The following is a 12,597-nucleotide window of genomic DNA, read 5'->3' as shown; positions in this document are numbered from 1 at the left end:
ACAAGACTTCCAGCCGGGCACTCTGAGGCCTGCGGTCTCTGGGCCCCACTTTGAGAAACACAGGCCGAAAGAAGTCAGATCTGGTGCTGAGCATTTTACAGGGTAATGTGCTTTACGTCCTCGCCAACCCTGTGGTCCAGGAGTGCTTATAACTGGTGTTCTAGAAGAGGAGACTGGGGCGTGGAGAGGAGAGATCACAGGCCCAGTTTCCGTGTTTTTTTCCTGTGCGGCTGGGTCGGAATCTGGATCCCACACACGGGCCGACTGCAAAGCCTGGGAGAGCTCGGCCTCTGGGCACCGTCCCTTCTCCAGCCTCCCCCCCACCCCCCCCCCAGCCCTGCACACACCCCGCCCTGCCCCCCTCCGTTTCCATGGCAACAGCCTGAGCCACCTCCTTCCTCACACAGGTGGGAGTCCCTGTGAAGGGAAGAAGGGCGAGGGTGTCTTTGTCACCGGGCTGCTGTCACAGAATTACACAGATGGGGCGGTTTGCATCTCGCAGTCTGGAGGCTGGAGTCCAAGAACAAGGCACTGGCAGATTTGTTGTCTAGTGAGAACCTGCTTTCCGGTTCACAGACTGCCTCTTCTCTGTGTTCTCGCGTGGGGGAGAGGGGGAGGGGGCCCCCTGGGGTCCCTTTAATGAGGGCACTGGTGCCCGTGTGAGGGCTCACCTTCGAGAGACATCACCTGCGGGTTAGAGTTCAACAAATGAGCATGGGACACACAGACATTCTGTCCGTTGCAGGCACGGATGCCAGACCAGTGTGGCTGGCCAAGGAAGGGCCGAGCGAGGGCTCCAACCTCCAGTTGCCCCAAGAAGGCTGTCAGGTACGTTTTTGCCGGGATTAAAGTGGAAACTTGAGAGTCCTTATACAAGGACGAAGAAAGAGAATGGCTCTGTGGTCTTTTGCAGATGCCTAAAGAAACCCCAGGTTCTAGTCAGCACTGTTGAAAGAGCCAGTGGCTGAAGGTATAATTATTTATATGATTAAAAATAAAGCGTATGATGGGATATTAGTCAGGAGAAAGGAGAGAGTCTTGCCATTTGTAGCAACGCAGAAGAATTTAGTGTTATGCTAAGTGAGAAAAGTCAGAGAAAGACAAATACCACAAAATCTCACTTATGTGGAATATTTGAAAAGAAGAAGCGGGGAGAAAGAGGAGGAGGGGAAGGAAGGGGGGAGGAAGGAGAGGAGAGGCAGGAGGGAGAGGAGGGGGAGGAGGAGGAAGGAGAAGGAGAAGAAAGACTCAAACTCACAGAATGGTGGTTACCAGGGGCTGGAGGTGGGGGAAACGGGCAGATGTTGGTCAAAGGGTAAGAGCCTTCAGTCATAAGGTGAATAAGTTCTGGGGATCTAATGTACAGCATGGTGATATTGGGGAAGAAATTTTTTTTTCTACCCTTCAAGATTCTTCCAGCTGGTTTAAGAATGGAATTGACATGAGTCAAAGGAGGAAAAAACACGAAGTTTAATTATGTGCACACAGAGGAGGCCCAGTAATGAAACTGAGACCTCCCCCGCAAAATGACCAAAACAAGCGGTTTTTATGCTTTTTAGGCAAAGTGACAATAAATCTCGGCAGGACCGAGAAAACTTACATTTGGGAGTTTCAATTAGTAAGGGATTCTAAACAGGATTTGAGCTGAGGTAGTAAATTAGTAAAAAGTAATAAGGGTGGTTTATATCCAGAGTTCTTGGCTCTACATTTTCTAACTCTGGCTATAAGGATGTCTCTTTACCCCCTGGCAGACGGAGGGTACCTTTCACATGAGAGATTTATTTCCTGTTTTCTGGAGATAGAGGGAGGTCAGAGTGTTTGGGCTTTTTTTGTTTTTTTCACCTGCTGTTGCTTAAGAACTTTTAACTTAGAATAATCAATATGCCGGGCACCTGGGCAGTCAGTCAATTAAGCGTCTGGCTTCGGCCCCGGGAATGATCTCATGGTGTGTAAGTTTCAGCGCTGCACTGGGCTCTCTGCTGACAGCCTGGGGCCTGCTTCGGACTCTGTGTGTGTGTGTGTGTGTGTGTGTGTGTGCGTGTGTGTGTGTGTCTGCCCCTCCCTCACTCGCACTCTCTCCGTTTCTCAAAATAAATGAAAACATTAAAATAAAACAAAACTATAAATCTAGAGGGAAAATTCCTATAAATCAGAGCATCTGACTGGCTCAGTCAGAAGAGCATGTGACTCTCGGTCCTGGGGTTGTAAGTTCAAGCCCCGCGTTGGGTATAGACGTCACAGAAAAATAAATAGATACACTTGAAACAATGACCATGATAACATTATCAGTCTGAGACCGGCTCACAATTGAGTGAGAGCTGCAAAGGCCCGGGGGTTGGGCGTCTGGGCAGCAAGAGCTGGTAGAGCAGCTGTACCAACCGCTCCCAGCTGGAGCCCAGGTCATTGGTCAGGGTCTCCTTGGGATTGGCCGGCGCCCTATCAGTTAAATACTCGGAATATCTACCGTGCCTGTCAGAGTTGGGCACAGGGAGCAGGAGCACAGGGACGAGTCAAGCTGGAGGAGGGAAGGGGCGGTCGGGGGGCAGTGGGGGAAATGCCAGACTGTAACGTGGGGTTTCTCAGCTTGGGCACAACTGGCATTTGAAGGTTGGTAATTCCTTGTTGTAGCCGGATGTTCTCTGTCCTGGCTTCTACCCGCTAGATGCCAATAGCACCACCTCCTACCACGCACCCGCACCAGTCGTGACAACCAAAATGTCTCAGGACGTCTGCAAACGTCCACTAGGAGGCAGAGTCACCTCTGGTTGCGAACCCCTGCTCTAAACGGAAGGACTGAGCCTTGAGCCTGCGACAGAATCCCAGGGAGGTGGTGGGGGAAGGGGGGGGGGGGGCGTCTGGGCCCCACCTCTCGAGTTTCTGGTTTAGGAGGTCTAGGAGCCATACCTGGAGAAGCCCCTGCTCTAAATAAGCAAGATTTCTCTGACTCTTCTTTGGCTTTTCTTCCCCTTCCCCTCCTCCTTCTCTTCCTCCTCCCTATCCTCCCTCTCCTCCTCCCTCTCCTCCTCCCTCTCCTCCTCCTCCCCCCTCCTCCCCCTCCTCTTTTTTTTTTTTTTTTTTTTTTTTGACGTAAAGATTTATTTCACGTTGCAGGGAAATATTAACGCCATCAACACACATGGGAGTGAGTGGCGAGCCCAGCGGGACGTTTGCATTGTGTTAAGCCTTAAGGTACGTGCAGCCCATGAGGGAGCAATGACTCTGCATTCCTGGGGACACAAAGGCGTCCTTGGGTTTGTTTCGGGACTTTGCTGTGCACCTGCGAGCCTGTGCCTGTAAATTCCTGTGGCAGTTGCTACGTGTCGCCACTAGATGGCGCTGGAAGCCAAGTAATAAAATGGTCGCTCCCGCCCAATCTCCGCAGAAACTAGATTCTGGTCGGGGCGGCGGAGGGGGGGAGGCTTTTTAAGGAGACATTCCCCGTTTAAATCAAGAACACCCAGTACTGAGACACTCCAGTTCCACCGCCGCAAGGTTTTCCACATTATCCAGCTCTGCCTGACAACTTTTCTTTAAATAGATTTTTTAAAGACTTTATTTTTTAAGTAATCTCTACACTCAATGCGTGGCTTGAACTCACAACCCCGAGATGAAAGGTCACCACTGAGCCAGCCAGGCGCCCCTCTTTAAGTAGATTTCAATGCATTTTCAAATATACACATTTTAATGCAAGCTGTACATCACTTTCAGTGGGGAGCTGACAGCGCCTCTGAGAAATACAAGATTAAAGCCAGAAAGAGGGGGTGAGGAAGGGAGGGGGAGAGGGAGGGGGAGGGGAGCATGCTATTAGAAGATTCCCAGAAAGGAGCCGTTTTCCTTCGGCACTGTCCTTGAAAGGGAATAATAACAAGTAAATGGAAAATAATACTAAGTGGGTAATTATTAGACATTTTAACAACATACTGACACCAACCTGAGCCTTCTTTTTGGTGCAGTTAATATGATTTAATAATACTATGTGGTTTGTCCGTATATGGCCTTAAGCTGGCTTTCATGCTGGGGTGCCTGAGTGGCTCAGTTGGTCGAGCGTCTGACTCTTGATTTCAGCTCAGGTCATGATCCCATGGTTCCTGGGTTTGAGCCTTATGTCAGGCTCTGCACCGACAGTGTGGAGCCTGCTTGGGATTCTCCCTTCCTCCTCCTCCTCCTCCTCCTCCTCCTCCTCCTCCTCCTCCCCTGCTTGTGCTCACGCGCGCTCTCTCTCTCTCTCTCTCAAATAAATAAACTTAAAAGGTCCATACAAGAGATGATCGGAACTTGGTAATGGAAAGCGAGAGGGGGTGACTAACGAGAGAGGAGCTTTGAGGGAGAATAACCAGGACTTTCTGGCAGGGAGGAAGTAGCCTGTGGGAGAAGTCAAGGTTAAGTCGCAGGGTCCTATCCCCGGCCTCGGGTACGATGGACAGAACGGGGACCCTGCAGGTTATAGGGTGTGCACTAGGGGTGTTCTGTGGTATCAGAACTAGTCTGCTTTTTTAATGTTCTGGAACATTTCTATTAACTACATGTTTCTCAAGTATTTGAAAATTTTACCCAAAGAACTCTGCTCAGCCTTTCCTAGAAAAGCACTCATCTGAGATTTTCAAATATATTACCATAAATTAGCACACACTGTCTTTTTACCCTGGGAACTTAATGTGTATATGTGGCTGCTTCTTGGTCATTCAAGACTCTGATCCTGTGTGTGTTCTGTCTTTTTTCCCTCGTTAGGCTTGCCGACTCTTGGACTACTTTCGAGGTTCAGTCTCTGATATTTGTATATCCCTGTCTCTTCTTTTCTATCTTCTGCTTACCTGATTGTTGCTTTTATACTTATTGGTGATGTTTGCCTTATATTTTCTTCCTAGATTTAAAAAAATTTTTTACAACGTTAAAAAGTTGACCTACAATAGATGAGTCATACTTAAAGCAAACAATTTGATGCTTTGTGATATATGTATCCCTGTGAAACCGTCCCCACCATCAAGACAGTGAACCTATCCATCACTTCCAAAAGTTTCCTTCGGCCCCTTTTTAAAAGTCCCCCACCATGTGCCCTGTTGCTACAGATTCATTTGCATTTTCTAAAGTATTATATAAGTGCTATCATACAGTATTTACATTTTTGTGTCTGGCTTCTTTTCTGCATCCGATGATTTTGAGATTCATCCATGTTGCTGTAAGTAACAGTGGTTCATTCCTTTTTTTGCTGAAGGAGTATTTCCTTGATGGCTATACCACAATTTATTTGTCCATTCGCCAGTTGATTGCCGTTGGGTTTGTTTCCAGTTTCTTGTAACTGTTCTGAGTCTGTAAGGGGGGAAAGGTGGACGTAGTGAGACTTGTGTAAAATCCAAGGGAGAGAAAATGGTGGTTCAGATCAGGAGAGCAGTGTGGAAAAGTGATCAGATTCTGGATATTTTGAAAACAGAGCCACTGGATTGCTGACCAGTTCAAGGAGCATCAAGGAGATTGCGCAAAATTTCCATTAGAACTCCTTTCTCTTTGGATAGGATAGAATTGGATAGAATTGACCCTACACCTAAGAATGTCCTTTTCTCTTTTTAATTTTTAAAAATTTATTTAAATTCAAGTTAGTTAACATAAAGTGTAGTATTGGTTTCGGCAGTAGAACCCAGTGATTCATCTGTTAACGTGTAACACCCAGTGCTCATCCCAACAAGTGCCCTCCTTAACGCCCATCATCCATTTAGCCCATCCCCCCTCCACCTGCCCTCCAGCAACCCCCAGTTTTTTCTCTGCATTTAAGAGTCTCTTATGGTTTGCCTCCCTCTCTGATTAACTCTAAGAATGTTCTTGTGTCTAACTAGTCAGTGCACCGCCCCCCCTCCATTGCAACCACCTCCATTGCAACCCCTCCATTGGTACATATCCCACGCAGAGCCATTTACTAGGGTTTCTGGAAAATAGATGCTTGCTCTCTTGTCCCCTAGATAATATGGTATGTTGCTGCTCGGAAGATGGAGCCTGGGGCACATGGGAGACCACCAGGTAGAGACTGAGGATCAAGTCAACATACTGCAAGTAGCATGGACAGATAGAGAAACTGGGTTACTGTCAACATTATTTAAGCTGCTGGATAGAGCCTCGCCTGATTCCCACCTATCAGCCCTCCCTCTGACATCTCTATTACGTGCACCCATGAATTCCTATTATTGTTTAAGCCAGTCTGAGCTCACTTAGGAGACACTGAACAAAGGAGGTGGTGCTCTGGATGAGCAGTGTGTCCTGAGGTGATAGAGTAGCAGGCCAGGCCAGCAGCTGTTCACGGGTGATGTGAGACAAGGGGGATCCATGAGAGTGCTCCCAGCTATCTGGTTTTACAACCCACTGAAGGGAGGAGGAGACAGGAGAGTCCTGCGGTAAATATTGGATTCTTGAAAGTTAGGTGCCGCTCAAATAGCCAGAGAGATGCGGTATTTGAACGCATGGATGTGTATGTGTGTATTATGTGCTCAAACACCACATCTCTCTGGCTATTGGGGGTATTTTGGCTTCAAATATCTATGAGAAACAGATATTATATATATTATATATAAAATGTGATATTTTAATCACAGATATATATATAGAATTTTATATATATAGGAGCACCTGGGTGGCTCAGTCTGTTGAGTGTCCGACTCTGGCTCAGGTCGTGATCTCGCGGTCTGTGAGTTTGAGCCCCACGTCAGGTTGTGTGCTGTCCGTGAAGAACCTGCTTCAGATCCTGTCTCCCTCTTTCTGCCCCTCCCCCACTTGCACACTCTCTCTCCCAAAAATAAATAAACAGTAAAAGAACTTATTTATATATATATTATATATATAAAATTATATATATGATATGCGATATATAAAATGTGCATGTGTGTATGTGTCTGGGGGGGTAAAAATTGCCAAAAGCTGTTTTCTTATTTTTTATTTTAAGAGAGAAAGCACAAGTGGGGGAGGGAGAGAGGGAAAGAATCCCAAGCAGGCCCCACACTATCAGTGCAGAACCCAGCCACTGGGCTTGAACTCACAAACCATGAGACGCTTAACCGACTGAGCCACCCAGGCGCCCCTGCAAAAGCTATTTTATGTAAAATAATATTGGTAAATATTTTATTATGTGCAAATCTTGTCTTCCCCACAAGAACCCAACTTTGTTCTTTTGCCTCTCTCTCTGCACTGAGCAGTGAACGGATGGCCCGACAGTGATGGGCACAGGTGGCTGAACCACTGAAAGGTGCGTTCTTTCTGGGTCATGTCCTACCACAGGCTGCTAGGAAAATATTGAGGCCTAGGAAGCTTGAAAGCTCCAAGATGAAAAGAAATCCTCAATCTGGGAGCCAAGGTGGGATTTGGGTGAAGATAAGGAAGAGCCCTACTTACTGGGAAACCAGTGTGTCCAGAGCCCGTAAACCAAGCTGCTCCTGGGATTTAGAATAAATGTGTGCAAATTAGGGGAAAAGTACCTTCTGGTCAGACAGACCCAAAGATTCATGGCTGGGCTTATGGATGACATTTTTGTGGGAAGAAAAGGACATCCCTTCCTCCAGGCACAGTGAGCAGGAAAGTAGTGACCATGGCATGGTGAGCAGACAGAGGGCTGGATTTCCTACTTCTGTCCCGGGCAGGAGCTTTTGTGCAGTACACAGACTGCACAACTGTACATGGCGGCCATGCCAGAGAGGACTCATTTCTTCATTGTTAACAGCGTAGGCTCTGGAGTCCTATTGCCCAGTTTGAATCCCAGCTTTGCAGTGTGCTAGCTGTGTCCTTGGGCACATTTACGACCTCCTGGTGCTTCAGTTTTCCCATCTGTGATATGGGGATAATTTTTCATCTTTACCTCATAGAACTACTGTGAGGATTCAGTGAGCTGACACAGGTCAAGTGCTCAGAACAGGGCCTGGAACAGAGTAAATATTCAATAAGTGTTCCGTAGCATGCTGGGCAGAAACCAGAGATGGATGCCGAGATCCCTACTCCCTGGTGAATATGTTCTGTAAAACCCCCAGGACTGTGAATGTGGCATTTTACTCCGTTGATCAGGTTACATCACGTGGCACATATAATTTTATGTTTTTTTAAAGGGAGGGATTATTCTCAGTGGGCCTGGTCTAATCATGAAAGCCTTTAAAAGTGATGGAGCCCAAGGCGCCTGAGTGGCTCAGTTGGTTAAGCGTAGGACTTCGGCTCAGGTCATGATCTTGCGATTAGTGAGTTTGAGCCCCGCATCTGGCTCTCTGCTGTCAGCACAGAGCCCACTTTGGATTCTCTGCCCCTCCTTGGCTCATTCTCTCTCTCCCTCCCTCTTTCTCAAAATAAATCAATAAGCTTTAAAAAGTGATGGAGCCTATCCTGAAATCCAAGCGCTTCAAAGCATTAGGGGGATTTGACACAGTTTTCTATTGCTGGTTTTGAAAACTGAGGGGGCCGTGTAGGAAGGTCTTAAGAGTGGTCTCTGGAAGTTGGGCGTGATCCCCGGCCACCACCCACCAAGGAACAGAATTCGGCCAACGACCACAATGAATCTGGAAGAGGTCCCTGCCAACATCTTGATTTCAGCCTTGTGAGAACCAGCATTGGAAAAGTCAACCACACTGTCCCGGGGCTTGTGACCTCCTGAACTGTGGGCTAATAGATGAATGCTGCTTTTTCATTTAAAAAAAGCTTCCTTAAGTTTTATTTATTCAAGGAATCTCTACACCCAGCGTGGGGCTCAAACTCACAACCCTGAGATCAAGAGTCACGCGCCCCTCTGACTGAGCCAGCCGGGTGCTCCTGGGCGAGGGTTGTTTTCAGCTGCTAAGTTTGTGGTGATTTGCAACGCAGCAATAGAAAACTGATACTCCTAGTAATGCTAGTACAGTAGGAGAGCTGATGGCTGTCGGGGTTCCTGCAGCCCTGATGAGTGAACTCCCCAGACCCCGAACCTCATGACCAGCCAGAATAGATGAGCTAGGACACCAGACCAGATCGCCAGGGTTCAAATCTGGGCGTTGTCTCTCAGCTCGGGTGTGACCTGGGGTAAATTACTTAACCTCCTTATCTGGAAAAGGGCTTAGGCATGGAATCTCTTTCGTGGGGTCTTGCAGTGATTCAATGAACTAATTCAGTCTGTGGAAAGTACTTAGAATAAGCTGAGAACGATGTAAATATTCATCCTTACTGTTTACGCGGACCGACCACCTCGTGGGGAGCTGGGCAGGGGGGACAGTACCCAGGAGTTTCAGTAACCACGTGCATTGATTAACGCGTCCATCGTAAATCAAGATCTTCTCTGTTCCTCCTTCTGACTCCTGTGTCTCCCAGGACCCACCTGGGGTTGCTCGATCACTTCCGGGTGGCTGCGAGACCCTCCAATGTCCACATTCAGATGAGATCTGGATGTCTGTCTCCCACCAATTCCCGTGCCTGGGGAAACCCTGTTCTCAGCCTTCCTTGGTGATAACAGTCATGCTGCTTGGTTTTCATCAACGTGTGTGTAAACCAGGTCATTAATCAGCCGTGCAAACAGGAAAGAACCAGACTTTAATTTCAGTGCTATTTGATAGAAACCTGTTAGTGTTAAAATGATGGGGGTTTCCCCCCATCATCTCTATAGCGTTTTTGGGAGCCTCTTTTTCTTCAGGTTCTTATTCACTTATTTCTAACATTATTTGAACCCAGCACACTGAAGTATTTACTGTCAGTTTTGCTCTGTCCAGTAATAAAGACACTTTATTTTTGGTTGCACTCACTTCTAAGTATTTTATATAAACATTATTCTGAATAGAATACTTGCCCATTTTTATTTTAATCAACTCCTGGAGACCATTTGCAATGTCACTGGTTTTATTTATTTAAAAAAAAATTTTTTTTATTAACGTTTATTTATTTTTGAGACAGAGAGAGACAGAGCACAAACGGGGGAGGGTCAGAGAGAGAGGGAGACACAGAATCCGAAACAGTCTCCAGGCTCTGAGTTGTCAGCACGGAGCCCGACGCGGGGCTTGAACCCACGGACCGCGAGATCATGACCTGAGCCAAAGTCGGACACTCCACCGACTGAGCCACCCAGGCGCCCCAATGTCACTGGTTTTAAAAAAGATCTTTCTTGTGCATTTGATCATCTTACTGAGTTCATTTTTTGTTTGTTTGTTTGTTTCTCTTTGGTTTTCTTTTTTTTTTTTTATTTTTCTTTTTTTATTTTTTTTAACGTTTATTTATTTTTGAGAGAGAGAGAGACAGAGCATGAACAGGGGAGGGGCAGAGAGAGAGGGAGACACAGAATCAGAAACAGGCTCCAGGCTCTGAGCTGTCAGCACAGAGCCCGACGCGGGGCTTGAACTCGACTTGAACTCACGGACCGCAAGATCATGACCCGAGCCGAAGTTGGCCGCTTAACCGACTGAGCCACCCAGGCGCCCCTCTCTTTGGTTTTCTAAATAGTGATTCAATCACCAAACCTTGTCTCTTTCTCTTCCCTTCCAGGAGGTATCCTGGACTGTTCAGTGATATGCACCAATGAACTCTGTTTTATTGCTGAAGCTGGTTTTTAATATTCTGTCACTTCCAACACGAGGAGTCCTAACTGATGCAAATCTAGAAAAGAGGAAAAGTCTCAGAATCCCTCTTGCCCAAGTGTTTTGATGATTTGAAGATTATCTGAAATGATGATGTCTTAGCCTGTTGGCCACCCTCTGGATAGCTTCCCACGTTCGTTATATTTAGAGGGTTTCTCACGGTTGTGAATTCTCCTAAAGGCTTTCTGGCAGAATTTATAAGCATCAATGAGTCTTTCACCTGTGTGAGATCTCAGATATTTGGTAAGGGATGAGCAACGGATCAGTAAAGGCTTACCCATACCCATTCCATCCATAGGGTTTCGCTCTAGAATGTACTCTCTGGTGTCCAGTCAGGTGTGACTTTAAATTTTTTTTTTAATCTTTATTTATTTTTGAGACAGAGAGAGATAGAGCATGAACCGGGGAGGGTCTGAGAGAGAGGGAGACACAGAATCTGAAGCAGGCTTCAGGCTCTGAGCTGTCAGCCCAGAGCCCGACGCGGGGCTTGAACTCACGGACCGTGAGATCATGACCTGAGCCGAAGTCGGGCACTTAACCGACTGAGCCACCCAGGCGCCCCCAGTCAGGTGTGACTTTAGACAGCACACAGCTACATACATCATATTCCTGGGTATTCTTACCTGTATGAGTTTTCTCATGCTTCACTGGAAATTAATCATAACTGAATGATTTTTTCATCTCCATTAAGTTCATAGATTTCTTCTACAATTAAATAAATCTGAGTTATTTTTCAAACTCTTTCCACTTAAAACGTGCTCATAGTTTTTGACTTGATAGAATAACGTTTGAGTGGAGATTAAATATGTTTGCAAAAGCTTCATATGCATAGCCTTTCTGCTTAGTCGGTGTTTTATCATCGATGAAGTTCTCTTGATTCAAATGCCTCTCCTTATTTTCTTGGTGAGCTCTATTTTGTTTGCACCACCCCGTCACGTCCCAAAGTGGAAATCAGAATTCATCACTTGTGAATCTTCCCACCAACCAGTATGCTGTGAAATGAAACTTTCTGACATACTGTCTTTGGTGGGCCTATACTCTTCTTTTGCCCCATACAACTTGCCCCACTCCTAACAATATTTTTTACTTACTGGTTCCCACATCTGGCTTCCTTTAACTGGGAGAACATTAAAGACCAGAATCTCAGTTCTAGACTTCAAAGTTTCTCATACTTCTATTTTCTCTTGCTGTCGACCACGTACAAAGCGATAATTTCTCTCTCCAGCTCAAACCCACCATTCCTCTAGTTCAGGCCAACGCGGCAAATATGAGAGATAAAGGCCAGAGACAGTGGCCTGGCAACCCAGTCTCCTGTCACCTGGGTCCACACCATACACGTAAGCTGACACATTCTTTTTTTATTTTCCTTTTTATATTTGAGAGAGAGAGAGAATATGTGTGCAAGCCGGGAAGGGGGCAGAGCCCAGCACGGAGCCTGACTAGGGGCTTGATCCCACAACTGTGAGATCATGACCCGAGATGAAATCAAGAGCCCGACACTTAACCGACTGAGCCACCCAGGCGCCCCTTAAACATTCTTATTCCCAACAAATACCTTCTGCTCCTTTTGGCACGTTTGGTTTCTGGCTACGTCTCCAATGTTTGAAAACATTCGTGGGGTGCCTGGCTGGCTCAGTCAGTGGAGCCTATGACTCTTGATCTCAGGGTTGTAAGTTTGAGCCCCACGTTGGGTGTAGAGATTACTTAAAAGTAAAACCTTAAAAAGAAAAAAAAATGTTCCTGGTATATAAATGGCGTTTAATAAATATTTTCTGAAGAAGCCAAATCAATCTTCAAAGGAAACTCCATATATTAAGACCTCATGCCCTCAGCTACAGGTTTCAAATTACAGGCCCTTTTGTATGAATTCCTGGGTGACCATTGCAGGCTAACCTGTAAGTGAAGGGATCCCCATATTTTTAAAATTTTTTTTAATGTTTATTTTTGAGAGAGAAAAAAACAGAGCACGAGCAGGGGAAGGGCAGAGAGAGAGGGAGACAGAATCCGGAGCAGGCTAGAGGGGTTTTGTCTGGAGTGAAGTTTTTTT

General features: G+C 46.4%; 1 long non-coding RNA gene across 1 annotated transcript; it reads left to right on the top strand.

Annotated features, from left to right (window-relative positions):
* Positions 1-722: 722 nt before the first annotated feature.
* LOC132691279 (uncharacterized) lies at positions 723-6,497 on the top strand. The gene is made up of 3 exons (XR_009615686.1): positions 723-828; positions 3,112-3,189; positions 5,952-6,497. It is a non-coding gene; the product is annotated as an uncharacterized LOC132691279 (long non-coding RNA).
* Positions 6,498-12,597: the final 6,100 nt, after the last annotated feature.

The sequence above is a fragment of the Panthera onca genome, chromosome E2, assembly GCF_046562875.1.
Source record: "Panthera onca isolate mPanOnc1 chromosome E2, mPanOnc1 haplotype 2, whole genome shotgun sequence".
Taxonomy (NCBI): domain Eukaryota; kingdom Metazoa; phylum Chordata; class Mammalia; order Carnivora; family Felidae; genus Panthera; species Panthera onca.
The sequence above is the reverse complement of the archived record's forward strand: the minus strand, read 5'-3'. Positions and strand labels throughout refer to the sequence as shown.